The sequence below is a fragment of the Bubalus kerabau genome, chromosome 14 (genome assembly GCF_029407905.1).
Source record: "Bubalus kerabau isolate K-KA32 ecotype Philippines breed swamp buffalo chromosome 14, PCC_UOA_SB_1v2, whole genome shotgun sequence".
NCBI classification, from domain to species: Eukaryota; Metazoa; Chordata; class Mammalia; order Artiodactyla; family Bovidae; genus Bubalus; species Bubalus kerabau.
Genome location: NC_073637.1, coordinates 64,633,701 through 64,650,114, shown reverse-complemented (window position 1 = coordinate 64,650,114; position 16,414 = coordinate 64,633,701). Strand labels below are relative to the sequence as shown.

The 16,414-nt window shown below is 41.8% G+C and overlaps 1 protein-coding gene across 3 annotated transcripts in view; it reads right to left on the bottom strand.

The window, feature by feature from the left end:
* NCALD (neurocalcin delta) overlaps positions 1 to 16,414 on the bottom strand; it is a 470,454-nt gene that overhangs the window by 320,775 nt on the left and 133,265 nt on the right. For all 3 annotated transcript variants that reach the window (XM_055546508.1, XM_055546507.1, XM_055546506.1), the window contains one exon: positions 13,055 to 13,107. The gene's annotated coding sequence lies outside the window, so the exon portion shown is untranslated. The remainder of the gene's footprint in view (positions 1 to 13,054; positions 13,108 to 16,414) is intronic.

The window sequence follows — 16,414 nt, the reverse complement described above, 5'->3', positions numbered from 1 at the left end:
CTATTTCACTTTTCTATACATATAAAATTATTCCAAAATATCAATAAAATGCTTATTTAAAGAAAAAAAGCAGACTTCCAGACCCTGCCCCAGATCCCATGAATCAGAATTTTGGCAGTGGATATTTAAAGCAGATGGCTTGAGGACTAAACTTTGAAAATCACTGCCCCTAAAAGACTCAGAAACCATTATCTCAGGTTGAGATAAGGATGGAAACAATTGTTTACGATGCCAAATTGCAGCATAATTACTTGACTATTTAAAGAAAAGAGCCAATTGAAGCTTTGTCAAAGTTCACCTTCTATTCCTGTTAATTAGAATGATTCATCCTTCGACCAGTCTCCCTGGTTAGTTTCCAGCATGAAAACACTTGAAGAGGTACAGGTAATTATAGGACCGAACAAAGAGTGCGCAGTAAAGCCCTTTCACTTCCTCCTCCCTCTGAGATTGTTTTTTTTATTTTTTTGCAGTATGTATCCTTTCTATTTTCCCCAACTTTGAGTTTCCAAAAGAGCAGGGCCAACCAAACAGACTGCTGAATGGTGATTTTCTGCATCTTTTTCACAGTGGGTTACCCTGTTTCTCTAAGCTTTAAGTTCCCTGAAGGCAGGGACTCTATTTTCAGTTTCTTCTGTGTTTTTCTACAGCTCTACTGAGGGTTCTTCATCCACTATTTGATGGACTGACAACCTGCACTTCCCCACTGTTCTCATATCTTTGCCTACTTATTTTAGATAAAATTATTATTATGCCATTGGAACGTATAAGAAGGGGATGGGTGGAAATGAAAATATTGGCATTATTGCATGCTAAGTCTCTTCAGTCACGTCCAGCTCTTTGCAACCCCATGGACTATAGACTGCCAGGCTCCTCTGTTCATGGGATTCTCCAGGCAAGAATACTGGAGTGGGTTGCCATTTCCTTCTCCAGGGGATCTTCTGGACCCAGGGATAGAACCCTCGTCTCCTGCATTGGCAGGTAGATTCTTTACCACTAGCAAAACCTGGGAAGCCATTATTATTACTTGCCTAATCAACAAAAATGTTCCTTGAGAATTTACTACGTGCTAGTCAAGGCTATGGTTTTTCCTGTGGTCATGTATGGATGTGAGAGTTGGACTGTGAAGAAGGCTGAGCACCGAAGAATTGATGCTTTTGAACTGTGGTGTTGGAGAAGACTCTTGAGAGCCCCTTGGACTGCAAGGAGATCTAACCACTCCATTCTGAAGATCAGCCCTGGGATTTCTTTGGAAGGAATGATGCTAAAGCTGAAACTCCAGTACTTTGGCCACCTCATGCGAAGAGTTGACTCATTGGAAAAGACTCTGATGCTGGGAGGGATTGGGGGCAGGAGGAGAAGGGGACGGCAGAGGATGAGATGGCTGGATGGCATCACTGACTCGATGGACATGAGTCTGAGTGAACTCCGGGAGTTGGTGATGGACAGGGAGGCCTGGCGTGCTGTGATTCATGGGGTCGCAAAGAGTCGGACACGACTGAGAGACTGAACTGAACTGAACTGAGGCACTATTCTAGGTACTGGGGATCTAGCAGTGAATAAAATAATCTCAGGACTGCCCTAGTGGTCTAGTGATTAAGACTCCATGCTTCCAACTCACAGGGCATGGGTTTGATTTCTAATTGGCAAACTAAGATCCCATATGCCATGCAGCTTAGCCAAAAAAAATTCTTTTTTTCATTTCCACTTTAGGCAGCTTAAAGTCATACCAGGGAGATAGACTATTAAGCAGATAATTGCCAAACAAGCTATCAGTTCTCCCTTGCCATCCTCACACTGCTTATCATGATAGAGCAATCTGAAGAGGAATTAGGAAGAGGAGGGTAGCTTCTAGTTCCTGGTCTACATCTGGTAAGAACTGATTTTAAAGGAGGCACACATCTTTCTGCGGGCTTCCCTGGTGGCTCTGATGGTAAAGAATCTGCCTGCAATGCAGGAGACCCAGTTCGATCCCCTGGTCCGGAAGATCCCCTGGAGGAGGGCATGGCAACCCACTCCAGTATTCTTGCCTGGAGAATCCCATGGACAGAGGTGCCTGCAGGCTATGGTCCACAGGGTGGCAAAGAGTCGGACACGACTGAAGTGACTTAGCGCACACGCTTACATCTTTCTGACCTTCAGTACACTCATTCCAAAAAATGGGAATTAAAAAAAAAAAAAATCTACCTTCCGGGGGTCATTAAAAAGCTCAAATAACAATGGATGTGAAAGTGTTTTGAAGACTATAAAGTGTTATACAAATGTCAAGCAATAGAAAGTAATGACTTAAACAGTCCCTGCTTTCTAACTCTGAAGCAAAAAACTAGCAGTTCAGTGGTCTTTCCATTTAGCAGAAATCTCAAACAATAAGAATTTATAAAAGGCAGTCCTTTCCAAGATTGAAGCTCTGTTGCTTTGGCGTTAGCAATTAATGAGAATTACATTAACATCAAAGAATTCGGTCAGAGGGAAGAAGTCGCCTGTGAAGAAAGCAGGCCTGTCATTTTATTCACAGCAGACCCATTCTGGCTCCACTCTTCCTGAATAAACCGGGCTCAGTTACTGCAACTCTTGTCTGAAATTCAAAAGGATTTCTTAGCCAGAGCCATTCAACATTTCTATTTTATTCGAAGAGAAGCTTCCAGATCAGAGATGAAAGAAAAGCTTCTCCAAGTCAATGCTAGAGCATATAAACCAGTGAAGTTTTCCGTGAATGTCTTTGAGAAGATGATGCTTGGAGAGAAGTTTTGGAAATAAGATTTGCTGTTTCAGATACACACAGTGTCTATTCTGAGTTTCTAAGGTAGAAAATGTCCTCCCAGAGCAGTTTTACCATCTTCCTGTCTGGAGAAGTCAACGGGCTTCTAAGGGCGCTCTTCAGATGCCATGGTAACAGCACAATTCTGGTCAAGTCTGTTGTGTCTGGGGTACAACTTAAAGAGCTTCAAAATGCTGCCTAAGAACATTTGCACGAGAGCCCTGTTGGTATGCTTGAACTGGATGCACAACACAAGCTCTTCGGGGACACACACACTTGTAAGCCTTGACCGGGACAGTACTGGGGCAACCGAGTGACTAGAAGACACATCACCAACAACGCTCAGTGCGTGTAATCCCCAGGGAGCCGCAAGACTATTCAGGGGTGATAGAGTCAAGTTTTAGCTTTGTTTTTTTTAAACTTATTTATTTTTAATTGAAGGAAAATTGCTTCACAATATTGTGTTAGCCTCTGCTATACATCAACATGAGTCAGATCTAATGAGGTGGATGAACCTAGAGCCTATTACAGAGTAAAGTAAGTCAGAAAGAGAAAATCAAATATCGTATATTAACGCATATATATGGAATCTAGAAAGATGGTACTGATGTACATCCTTACAGGGCAACAGTGGAGACACAGATATAGAGAACAGACTTATGGACACGGGTGGGTGGGATTGGGTAGGAAAGAGAGGGTGGGACAAACGGAGAGAGTAACAGGGAAGTTTTAGTTTTTATTCCAAAATTTAAATTTTATCATCTAGTTTATACTGTGACTTCAAGTGTGGAAGTCCTTCACAGAGATTACTACAGCTAAATATAGACACGAGAAAAAGTCAACAGTTGGCCATGGGGACAGTAATGGGATCAGAAAGAAGTTTAAGCTGTTCATTTGGGCCTTCAAATGTACATCACCTGCAAAATCACGAAGAGCAAAAGGAGACCTGGTGGCCTATGGGAAGGAGGAGCGTTTGGCTTTCTGGGTAAGGCAGAATCACATCCAGCACAGGGGACTCTCGAAAGTCTCCTCAGGCCATCTCCCTAAAGATGATACTTTCCCTTCACCCGGAAGTATTGAACAAGTGTCAGATGATGGAGACTTCCCCTTCACTGTGGTTAGTATACACGTGCGTGTTTACGCTATCGTCAGATTATATCAGGAGTCACTTGGAAGCTTGCCATTTGCGTGAACCAATGACCCCACCCACCAATCATTTCTATATATGTGAAAGAAATTTGATCTATGACTCCAAAGAAAGCCCATGAGGAAGCTGGACTTCTTCAGGAACTATTTGGGAAACACATGGTCTGAGCAACATGGTGAACCAGGAGCTGAAGGAGAAACAAAAGAAATGTCATACCTGCCCTTTTATACCCTCTGGTGGAGGAGACAATACAGACTCACTGGAAAGAGTCAAGTAGCATTTTGTTCTCTTTCTCTTGCCTCTTAGCCGTTCCCCATTTCTTTATTGGCCTAATGGAGTCCTCTTGGCCTCAACTTCCACCCGTCATGTCCATGAACCACTTTCTGCATCTTCATGATACCTCCATCCAACCCCACTCACACACCTTGGCCTCCCTTCCTTCTGTGCCCAACATGAGATGATTATGCTCTCTCCATAGACCCCTCAATATCTCTGTTCTCTTTCCATCCCAATCCTGGATAATCGTATATTCTGTGTTCTCTGCTCTAACACTCTTAGAGAAAAGCCATGTAACCGTGAAGATGCCTTCAACGAAAGGATGAAGAAAGGACCACTGGCAAATGTTGATTCCCTAATTAGAATGTAAGTTCCTTGAAGGAGGAACTGTGTCTCACACTGCTTTGTTAAGCTCAAGGACACCTCAGCAGGCGCAATAAATCCTTGCTGCAATGAATTGATACCAAAAACAAAGCAAAAAAAAAATTAGAAAAGAAGGGTCCACACTCATACTCACACAAATAGATTTTTTTAAACTTTTGCACATGGTTTATATGCAAATAAACACAGTTATTCCAAAATAAAGCATTCAACCAAAGAGCCTTAAAAAATAGCTGCCAAAAGTTAAATCTGGTGGAGTTCAGAGCTGTAAATCTCTTCAAACTTCTTTTATAATTCAGAATTGTTACAACTTAAGATGGTTCTTTCTGGTAATTAAAGCAATGTAGTGAGAGCTCACTACACTGCATGGCAAACCACCTCTAATACTTCACCAAGCAGCAGCCTTCCTCGGGTTGTATCTGTATTTTTCCCAGGGGAAAATAAAAGGGTGTCTCCACATTAGCCAGAAAGGCAAATATCAAAGAAATCCTGAAACACCATGTTTCAAAGAGAAGACAGCATCCTATGAGGTTCCCTGTGAGGTGTCAGATTTCAGTGGGACGTTGCTGCCTGAACAGGCCCCCCAGTGAACCCCGCGGTCTCTGAGGCCTCACTGGGAATACAGAACTCCCTTCCCTCCCACCATTAGCAGCGCTGCTGTCTCAGAGCCTGGCGGGGACTGCCGCTCTGCCAAGCCAACTGCACCACAGGCCACGATCCTCACACCAGCTTGGCAGGACCAAGCCCAAATGTCACCCGATGGTCCCACAGATGTAATAATATATGGCAAGAGGCTGATTGGACAGCACATGATGTCACTTCCTCTAATTAAGAAACACTCGAGAAAAACCAAAATAGCCACAAAGCACTGTCAGCAAAGCAATCAGCAGCAACAATTAGGCGTCAGCTCAGTCCTGAGCTGAGCTTTGCGGAGGGAGCAGGGAGGGAGCAGGGTTGGTGGTTATGAGAAGAGCGGCCCAAAAGGACTCTGCTGCACACTGAGGGCTTCTGCAGCAAAACCCTTGGGCTGGGAGCGGAGGTGGGGCAGGGGTGCGGGGGTGGAGGCAGCAGTTTGTGGGTTGGTTTTTGTGCAGCAGTAAAGGGGCCATCATAAAGAATCCTGCAGCAAGCTGCCCAAGCAGCTAGAAGTCTACTGACTACAGCCCAATGCTGTTTACTTGCCCTGACTCACCCTTCTTCTCAACCTGAAACAATTCTAAAAACCTTTCAGACCTATAAGAGGTTCATCCCCATCTCCTTTTCAAGAGTTTCACAACTCCAACACATGTGAATTCTCCCTTTTCTCAACTATTGCAAGAGGTTACGATCGATTTTACAAGGTCATTAGAAGTAGGAGTTGGGGGAAATATTGGGTTGGCCAAAAGGTTTATTTGGGTTCATAACATCTTATGGAAAACATGTTATGGAAAATGGTGTTTCCATAAGATGTATCCGTAACATCTTATGGAAAAACCCAAACAAACCTTTTGACCAACCCAATATATAAAGAAATAAATATAACACAACTGTCATAATATACAATAAGACACTGTGTGTGTGTGTGTCTGACACACATGTATATTTAACAATTATTAGGAGGTCATCATTCTCTCCTTCCCAGCATTCCTGCCTGGGCACATAAAACAAAATCGTTTGTCTTCTTAAAACTGTTGGAAGGTGACCTCTACACTTCACAACATCCCTTCACTCCTCCTCAAGGGAGTGACTCCTTGAATTGCTCAGACTGAGTGAGGGAAAGTGCAGGTCTGGGCATCTTCCCTTCTCTCTATTTCTGGCTTCAGCAGCATGTATGTTTCTTTCCCATGAAAGAAATCTTCAGCAATAAAAGTAATAGGATACCTGATTCTAGTTGATCTTGTCCATAATTTAAGCTCATCCTCCAATCTAGGATTATCAGGAATGAAGCTGAAATCTAGCTCCCTGTCTGATAATTGCATCTAGTTCTCTACCCATAGCAAACCCAGCCCTGATTTCTTTTGCACCAACAATATGCCCAACTCTAAGACATATTTCCCAGGCTCCCTTGCAGCTAAGGGTGACGACTGAGATTAAAGCATAATTCACTGGTCCCCGGAAACCAGGGCAACTCTTCACTTGGGCTCACTCAGCTAAGAGGCATGATCTTGTGCCCCTCTCTGTCCATTTGCTTGGATTACTACCATGATGGCTGCAAGTTGAACAATATATGTTAAAACAAGTTAATGATATAGCCAGAACTCTTTGACTTGATGTCTCTCATGAAGGCGTGTGGGGTTGGGGCCGCAAGGAGGAGGCAAAAGGAGGGGAAGGGGAAGGCCTCAAAATACTGGGACACAAAAGCAAAGGTAAAGACAAAAGGAAAGCAGATGCTGTAATCCAGCAATCTTGGCCAACATTTCTGATGAAATCAAAGGAAAGACAACAAATTAGAAATTAGGATAAATGTAAAAGTAAATGTAAATTTTAAATTTATATTTAATTAAGTTTAAATCAATTAAATGTAAAATTTATTGCAAGTTGAGAAAAAAATAGAGGAAACTAAAATTCTGGCAGCACAGCCCCATCACTGCATCAATAAAATACTCAAAGTTGGAAAGATTCAAAAGCTGAGGGTCTCTTGGCAAGAACTTTGTCAGAGGCGTGGGTCCTTGCTAGAACCCTTTAGGTCAGGCTGTGAAGCATCAATAGAAATTTCACGAAGCAACCTGTTGTTTGAGCTGAACCCAAGGTGGAGAGGAAGACAGAACTGCCCCTAGGAGGCAGGCTTCAGAAATCTAAGAAACCCCTTTTTATGAGGAAGCAACAGAAAAATCCCGGCTGCAAGAAAGACTCAAGGTTGTTGAGTGCTAGGAACGCAAAGCTCAAAAAAGTATTTGAAACTAAGAACCTTTAAATATGCATATCAGTGGTAATTGTTCAATTAAATTCAATAATTTAACTAGAAAAAAAATTAAATGTTCTAATTTAAATATGGGTGCACCATTCTTAAAGTAGGGTTACTTTCACAATATTTTGACTTTGAAGGATCTTAATCTCATTATGAAAAACACAATTGACAAAAAAAAGAAGCAGCAGAAAGAAGGTAAAGAAACAGTGATTGTGTGAAACACCCCTTCTCAAAGTGCACATGACTCCCTCAGGGATCTCGTCAAAATGCACATCCTGATTCATCAGGTCTGAGCATGAGACCTGTGATTCTGTACTTCTAACAAGCTCTCAGGTGATACTGGAGCTGCTGGTCCTGCTCTGATGGCAGAACAAGGGACTCTTAGGCCTAGGATCCTGCACTGACACAAAGAAGAGGTCTGCTACTATTGCAGGGAGCTCTCTCCTACCCAAGCCACCTACAGAAGCAAGCAGAAACTGAAAGCCATGAAGAGGAACAGGAACACAGGCAAAGCCCCAAGGCCTACCCAAGACTGAGGGAGGACCAGAAGAACAGGGAAGCCCCCAACATGGCTACAGCTTTGCCCTGAGCTTTGCCCTGAGAGTGCAGGGTCCGCTGAAAGCTGAGGACAGAGTCTACACAGTGAGAAAAACTCTGGTACACCAGGCCACACACTAAGCATGAGGTAACTTCAGTCCACGACTGGAAAACTCTGCAGTCTGGTGGGCGAGAGAAAGTGACAACAATCAAGAGTCCAACCCCACCCAAACTCCCAACTACTGATCTTATCAACTGCCAACAAAGGACTAAACCATTGTTACATTAACCATCTTGCAAAAGAACTGCGCCCATTTCTGGGTGGCAATATTATCAATTTTATTACCTACTGCTCTTCTACCAACAACATCCAAGCAAAATTAAGAAGACATTCAAAAGACCAAGGTAAAGCAACCGTTTGTTAAAATAAAGCCACCAATGGAACTAGACAGAGAGATGACCCAGATACTAGAATAATCAGAGACTTTAAAATAGCTATGATTGGGACTTCTCTGGTGATCCAGTGGTTAAGACTCTGAGCTTCCACTGCAGGGGGCAAAGGTTTGATCCCTGGTCAGGGAACTAAGATTCTGCATGCCAGGGCCAAAAAATAAAAAATAAAATAAAAATGTCTTCTCCAAAGAAGACACACAGATGGCCAATAAACACATGAAAAGATCTCAGCATCCCTCATTACTAGAGAAATGCAAATCAAAACTACATTGAGGTATCACCTCACACTGGTGTGAATGGCCATCATCAAAAAATCTACAAACAATAAATGCTGGAGAAAGTATGGAGAAATTTGCATTCCCCCCTTGCACTGTTGGTGGGGATGTAAATTGATACAGTCACTATGGAGAACAGTATGGAGATTCCTTAAAACCTAGGAATAAAACTACCATATGACCCAACAATCCCACTACCAGGCATATGCCCTGAGGAAACCATGATGAAAAAGACACATGTACCCCAATGTTCATCACTGCACTATTTACAATAGCTAGGACATGGAAACCTGGCATGCTGCAGTCCATGGGGTTGCAAAGAGTGGGACATGACTGAGCGACTGAACTGAACTGAGGACATGGAAGCTACCTAGATGTCCATCGACAGATAAATGGAAAAGGAAGTTGTGGTACCTATACACAATGGAATATTACTCAGCCATAAAAAGGTACATATGCACAGTGGAATATTACTCTGCCATTTGACTCAGTTCTAATAAAGTGGATGAACCTAGAGCCTACTATACGGAGTGAAGGAAGTCAGAAAGAGAAAAACAAATATCATATATTAATGCATATATATGAAATCTAGACGGTACTGATGAACCTATCTGTAGGCGAGCAATGGAGTCGCAGACCTAGAGAACAGACTTATGGACATGATGTGGGAAGGAGAGGGTGGGATAAATTCAAAGAGTAGCATTGAAACATAAACATTATCATATGTAAAATTAGACAGCCAGTGGAAATTTGCTGTATGACACAGAGAACTCAAATCCCATGCTCTGAGACAAACTAGAGTGGTGGGATGGGGTGGGAGGTGGGAGGGAGGTTCAAGAGGGAGGGGACATACATATATCTATGGCAGATTCATGTTGATATATGGCAGAAACCAACACAATATGCTGTGCTAAGTCACTTCAGTCGTATCCAACTGTTTGCAACCCTAAGGACTATAGCCCACCAGGCTCCTCTGTCCAGGGGATTCTCCAAGCAAGAATACTGGAATAGTTTGCTATTTCCTCCTTCAGGGGATTTTCCCAACTCAGGGATCGAACCTGCACCTCTTACATCTCTTGCATTGGCTGAGGTTCTTCACCTCTAGCGCCATCTGGGAATTGTAAAGCAATTATCCTTCAATTAAAAATAAACTAAAAGCTTTTTAAAAAGCTATACAATTTCTAGGAAAAAAAAAAAAGAACATCTTTGTATTTTTGGTTTTAGCAAGGACTCCTTAGGCCACACAACTGCTATCCAGCAAAGAAAAAAATTGATAAACTGAACTTCATGAAAATTAAAAATTTCTGCTCTTTGAATGATGCAATCCACAGGCTGGGAAAGGGTATTTGAAAAGCACACGTTTGATAAAGGATTTGTATCTGGAATGGAGAAGGCAATGGCACCCCACTCTAGTACTCCTGCCTGGAAAATCCCATGGACGGAGGAGCCTGGAAGGCAGCAGTCCATGGGGTCGCTGAGGGTCAGACACGACTGAGCGACTTCACTTTCACTTTTTACTTTCAAGCGTTGGAGAAGGAAATGGCAACCCACTCCAGTGTTCTTGCCTGGAGAATCCCATGGACGGAGGAGCCTGGTAGGCTGCAGTCCATGGGGTTTCGAAGAGTCGGACACAACTGAGCGACTTCCCTTCCCTTTGTATCTGGAATAATATTTTATTGTAGCTCAAAAATGAAAAGATAGATGACTTTATTTTTAAAATGGGTGACTGATTTGAATAGACACTCCACCAAAGAAGACAGGCAGATGGCAAAGAAGCACATGAAAAAATTTTCAACATCATTAATGATTAGGGAAACAAGAACTAGAGTTATGAGATAAAACTACATACCAACTCATATTGCCCAAATTACGGAGACTGATTATACCAAGTTCTGGAGAGATTGTGTGTGTACTAAGTCACTCAGTCGTGTTTGACTGTTTGCAACTCTATGGACTGTAGCCCACCAGGCTCCTCTGTCCATGCGATTCTCCAGGCAAGAATGCTGAAGTGGGTTGCCATGTACTCCTCCAGAGGATCTTCCCAACCCAGGGATCGAACACAAGTTTCTTATATCTCCTGAATAATTCTTTATCACTAGCGCCATCTGGAAAAAGACCATGGGGCAACTAAAATATCATACATTGCTGAATGGAATGCAAAATGGCACAATCACTTTGGGAACAGCTAGAGGGATTTTTTTGTATAATGTTAAATATATACTTGCTACACAGTATATGACTCAATAAACCTAGTAATTTACCCAAGAGAAATTAAAACATATATCCATACAAAGACGTACAAAGTGAGCAATTATAATAACTTTAGTCATAAGAGCCAAAAACTATAAATAATCTAAATGTTCATCAATTGGTGAATGGATAAACAAATTGTGTTCCATCTACACAATGGAATTCTACTCTTAAAAAAAAAAAGAACAAACAACTGGTACTGCAACACAGGGATGAATTTTTGAGATTCTTTGAGATTTTTTAAAAAGAAATCTGAAACAAAAGTCTACATACTCTATGGCTTCATTTATATATTCTAAAAAAAAAAATCTAGGAACAGAAATCAGATGAGTGATTGTTACTACAAAGGAGCATTCCCTCAGAGGTTGGGTATGTGGTGCATCTTGATTGTGGTGGTGGTTATAGAACTGTTCAAGCTTATCTAACCGTCAATTTCAAGAGAATGAATTTTACTGTGTTCATTGTACCTTAGTGAGCCTAACCGAAATAAACAAGTATATAAACAGAGCTATGACCAAAGGATGGCCCCTGATCAGGTGCATGTCCACATGGAAAAAATCAATCTTGATCCTCTGCCTCCCACCGTACACAATAAAACCAATTCCAGATGTATTGTGGCTCAAATGTAAAAGGAAAATAATATAACTTTCAGATGAAAACGTACAACTTCTTTGTGATCTTAGAATAAGGCCAAGATTTCTTAAATAAGTACAATAGTGCCAACCACAAAAGGAAAAAAAATGGATAATTTACACTATTTTAAAGGAATTTCTGTCCACAAAGAGTGAAAAGGTAAACCATAGGAAACAAAAGTAGGTATTTACAACATATATATTCTAACAAGACCTCAAATCCAGAACATATATTATTAAAAATATCTGTAATTCAATAAGACAATTCAACAAAGCAACCCAATTTTTTGTTTCAGAAGACCTGAATAAGCATTTCCCCCCTTTTTTTTTAAGACTAGAAAGGGCTTTTGACAAAACAAGATATTCAAATAGTCAATTAACATATGAAAGAGCATCCAACTTCATTAATCTACAAGCAAATACAGAACTACAACGACACTGTAATACTTCACACCCACTAGTACAGACTAAATAATCAAACAAACAGAAATACCTTGTGCTGAAAAGGATACAGAGCAATCGGAACTCTCATATACTCCCGCTTAGCGTGTCAATTTTAAATCAATACAAGCATTTAGAAAAACTGATATTATATGCTAAAACTGAATGTATACTTACCCCCCCCCGATCCAGAGATTCCCTTGCTGCATATATATCCAACAGAAAATGAATATATAACCAAAAACAAAATTTGTCAAAACTGACTCAAGAAGAAATCAGAAAATGCAAATAAATCAGAAATTAAATGAGCAGGTAAAAATTCTCCTTTCAAAGAAAACAACAGGACTCAAATGTTTTAATCCTTTATCATCAAACATTCAAGTAGCAAGTAATTCCAATATTTTGAAAACCATTCCTGGCACGGAAAATACCAGAAAGGAAAACTATCCAATCTCAGGACTAAAACTAAATCTTAGCTAAAGATAGAAAGGATAATGCATCATGACCAAGTTGGTTTTACCTTAGCAATGCAAGGTATTTAATATTAGAAAATCAGTTAATAGAAATTACCATGAACAGATAAAGAATAAAAATCATTTTAACAGCTTAGTAGATTAGAAAAGCTTTCAATAAAATTCAATACCTGAAATAATTAATTTGCTTTTAGCAAATGAGGAATAGGAAAAAAACTTCTTAATCTCATATAGACTATTATTAAAGTAACTTCACCAAATGATTTAACAGTTTGCCTGCTGTTGGATATTTCAGCTCTCTCCTCTTGTTTTGCTTTATCTGGCAAGTATGGTTTATGGTGTGATGAATGCCTTTGTGCATGTTGATCTAACTTCTCTGTGCAAGCTGTCTAACTTCTCTATGTTTCAATTTCCTCCTGTATAACACGGAAATAAACCTAACTTAAGGGCTGTTGCAGGGATTAAATAAGATGTTGGATTTTGGTCTCAGGAAATCTTGGGAGAAAGTCATGGTTTATAAACCTGAGGAAATTTGTTCTGCATTTACCTGGTAGAGGATCTCTCAAAGCACTCTGCAAGCTCAAGTCAGAAGAAGTCACTCTGTCAAAAAGAAAGAAAGTTATTGTTATATGTTATCAGCAACTATGGATATAATATCTGAGGAAAGCTGTCAGTGATGGGGACTATTGTTTGGTACAGGATTCTCTTGCATCATTTGATATCTTCTCCCCCTCCCAGCTACCACATCTCTTGTTCGGTGAAGATGACTGCCACCACATTCTCTTCATCTGCCCTTGATCTACAGCATTCCATTTTTGCACACAGCCAGGGCAAAGTTCTAAAACTTGAGCATGACACACCACACCCCTCCTGAAACCCCTCCCATAAGCTCCTCTTACCCATGGGATGACAGCCAAGTTCCCTGGCATGACTTATCAGGCCCTTGGTCATCTGAGGCCTGCCTACTTCTCTAGCCTGTCTCTCATCCCCGTACCACTGTCTGGGCTCCCACTGCACTGGACTTGCTTCAGTCTCTCCTAGCCAGGTCCCAGCTTTCACACGTGGTTCCCTCTGCCAGGACTACCCTCCCCTTCCCCAACTCACCTCCACCTGGCTAACTCCTGCTCATCTTTCCATTCTCTGCTTAAGTGTCACATCCTCACTTGGGCCATCTGCTCCCCTTGACCATCTTAAGCTCTTTTATTTATACTTCCAAAGAAACCTGCATGTCTTCTCTATGATATCATACATGCAACTACTTATTCAATATATCTTGTCTTCACTGTGAGCCCAGCGATCATATCTGCTTTGTTCATTGCTGTACCCTCATGCCAATCCCAGTGCTGGTCTCACAGTAGACATTTAATAAATATTGAATCAAAGGATTACTAAACTCATTCCTCAGTTCTTAGCTTTCCAACTCATCTTTTGATTCATAATGATAATTTAATCAACTTCCTACTTCATTACTGTACTTCATTGATTAAGATTCACTGGTTGTGAGAGACAACGCTATTTTATGTAACATTAGGAAAGAAAAAAATGGTTGCAAATTAAACTGTGATACACTAGTAAGATTAAGAATTTTTGTATCTTAAATTCTTAATATCTCTTGTAAAATTCTTAATTTTGTAAAATTTTTTTGTATCTTAAATATCAGGTATTTACTGAAAAGGCTCTATTAGGCTTAATAATAGGGTAGGTGGGTTTTATTATACTCATAAAAAAAGAAAATGTAAAAATATTAGTGAAATAAATTGGTTGGGTGCTCCAATTTAATTTGATTTAGACATCCAATCACAGAAGTGATTCACACTTTTGAATCACTTTTGTCACAGGGTCCAATGACTGTGTTTTTCCACACAATATTGTCCTCTGTGCCACCAAGAAACTCAGTGATGCAACGTGTCTTAAAAGAGTATTGCATTGGGGATTTCCTTCTAAGTTTTTGATGCCTTTCCACAGTGTTGATGCTGGCAAGAAAATCTTACTTACAGGTGCCAGCAGAAGACTTCACTAAGCACTAGGACCACATCCCTCTCTCTGGTGATCATGCAACGGACCACAGACTGAAACAATGAGCGGTTTCACTTGTTTTGTGCCCCCAGATCTACCAAGTTCACGCACACACAGGACACGCAGCTGCAACACAGCCATCGCCTGACCAGTTGCAATAAAAGGTGCTTTCAGTGTCAGACACAGCCGGGTATCAGAGCATTAACATGTGAGGAAAGTAAAGCATGTCTTAGAAGCAATGAAATATGAGAGGTCAAAAAACACTCTTCAAGAGAACCTGGGAAAGTTACTAAAAGGAAGAATGTGAATTCATTCTTTCCCTCTCCTTCCTTCTCTCTCTCTCTCTCTCTCTCTCACACACACACACACACACACACACACTCAACACTCACTCATGGTCAGAGGCATGACCAGCAGCTCTGATTCCTCGCCTGCTGGAGCTGGGAGGGTGCAGGAGGCATGAGCCGAGGAGGGTGGGCAGAGCCCACCCTCATCCCCAGCCCCGCCCTGCAGCAGGTGCTTCCCTGCTGGAGGAAGGAGGCATTTCCTTCCTTTCTGCCAACCCAGCCGCGCCCCCATGGACAGTGTCCTCCCAGAGGGACTCTGTTCTCTAACTACTTTTTAACCTATTCAAATACCTTTTGTGCTTCTCTTTTCTGGTTAAAAAAATAATACATGAAATCGACCTTCTTAAAATTTTAACTGTGTAATATAGTCTGGTTAATCACTGGCACGATGCTATACAGCAGATCTCTAGAGCTCATTCATCTTGCATAACTGAAACCTCATGCCCATTGAAGAGCAGCTCCCCTTTTCCTTCTCCCCCAGCCCCCGGTTCCCACCACTCTGCCTTCTGCTTCTATGAGTTTGAACGTTTTGATAGCTTGGGTAAGTAGAATCATGCAGTACTGGCTGATTTCACTTGGCATAACATCCTCACCATCCTTCCCTGGTGGCTCAGAGGATAAAGCATCTGCCTGCAATGCAGGAGACCTGGGTTCTATCCCTGGGTTGGAAAGATCCCCTGGAGAAGGAAATGGCAACCCACTCCAGTATTCTTAACTGGAGAATCCCATGGACAGAGGAGCCTAGCGGGCTACAGTCCACGGGGTTGCAAAGAGTCGGACACAACTGAGTGACTTCACTTCACTAACATGCTCAAGGACCATCCATGTTATTGCATCTGACAGGATCACCTTTTTTTGAAGGCTGAATAATATCCCATTATGTATATACACTACATGTGTGTATGTGTGCTCAGCGGCTTCAGTTGTGTCTGCCTCTTGCGATCTTATGGACTGCAACTCACCAGGCCCCTCTGTCCATGGGATTCTTCAGGCATGAATACAGGAGTGGGTTGCCATGCCCTCCTCCAGGGGATCTTCCCAACCAGGGGATCAAACGAACATCTGCCTATGTCTCCTGCATTGCAAGTGAACTCTTTCCCCACTGAGCCAGCTGGGAAGCCCCACATACCACACAGTGAAGTCGCTCAGTCATGTCCGACTCTTTGTGACCCCACGGACTGTAGCCTATCAGGCTCCTCCATCCATGGGATTTTCCAGGCAAGAGTGCTGGAGTGGATTGCCATTTCCTTCTCCAGATATGCCACATAAAATAACACTTATAAGGACACAGCTTTTAAATAAATGGAAGTTTCTTAGAAATGCGTCATCACATTAGCGCAGAGCAGACTCTAGTGTCGGAGGTTTTCTCATTCTCAGCCCAGCATTCCAGGGCCTCAGGATCTCAGCTTGTGAATACTCAATCATGGCTGGGAAAAGGATGAGAAGAGGGACACCATTTGAAAAGCCAGTCTCTGTGCCTCAGTTTCCTCATCTGTAAATGGCCACATAGGATTAAACGGTATAGCCATTCAGGGTCCTAGCAA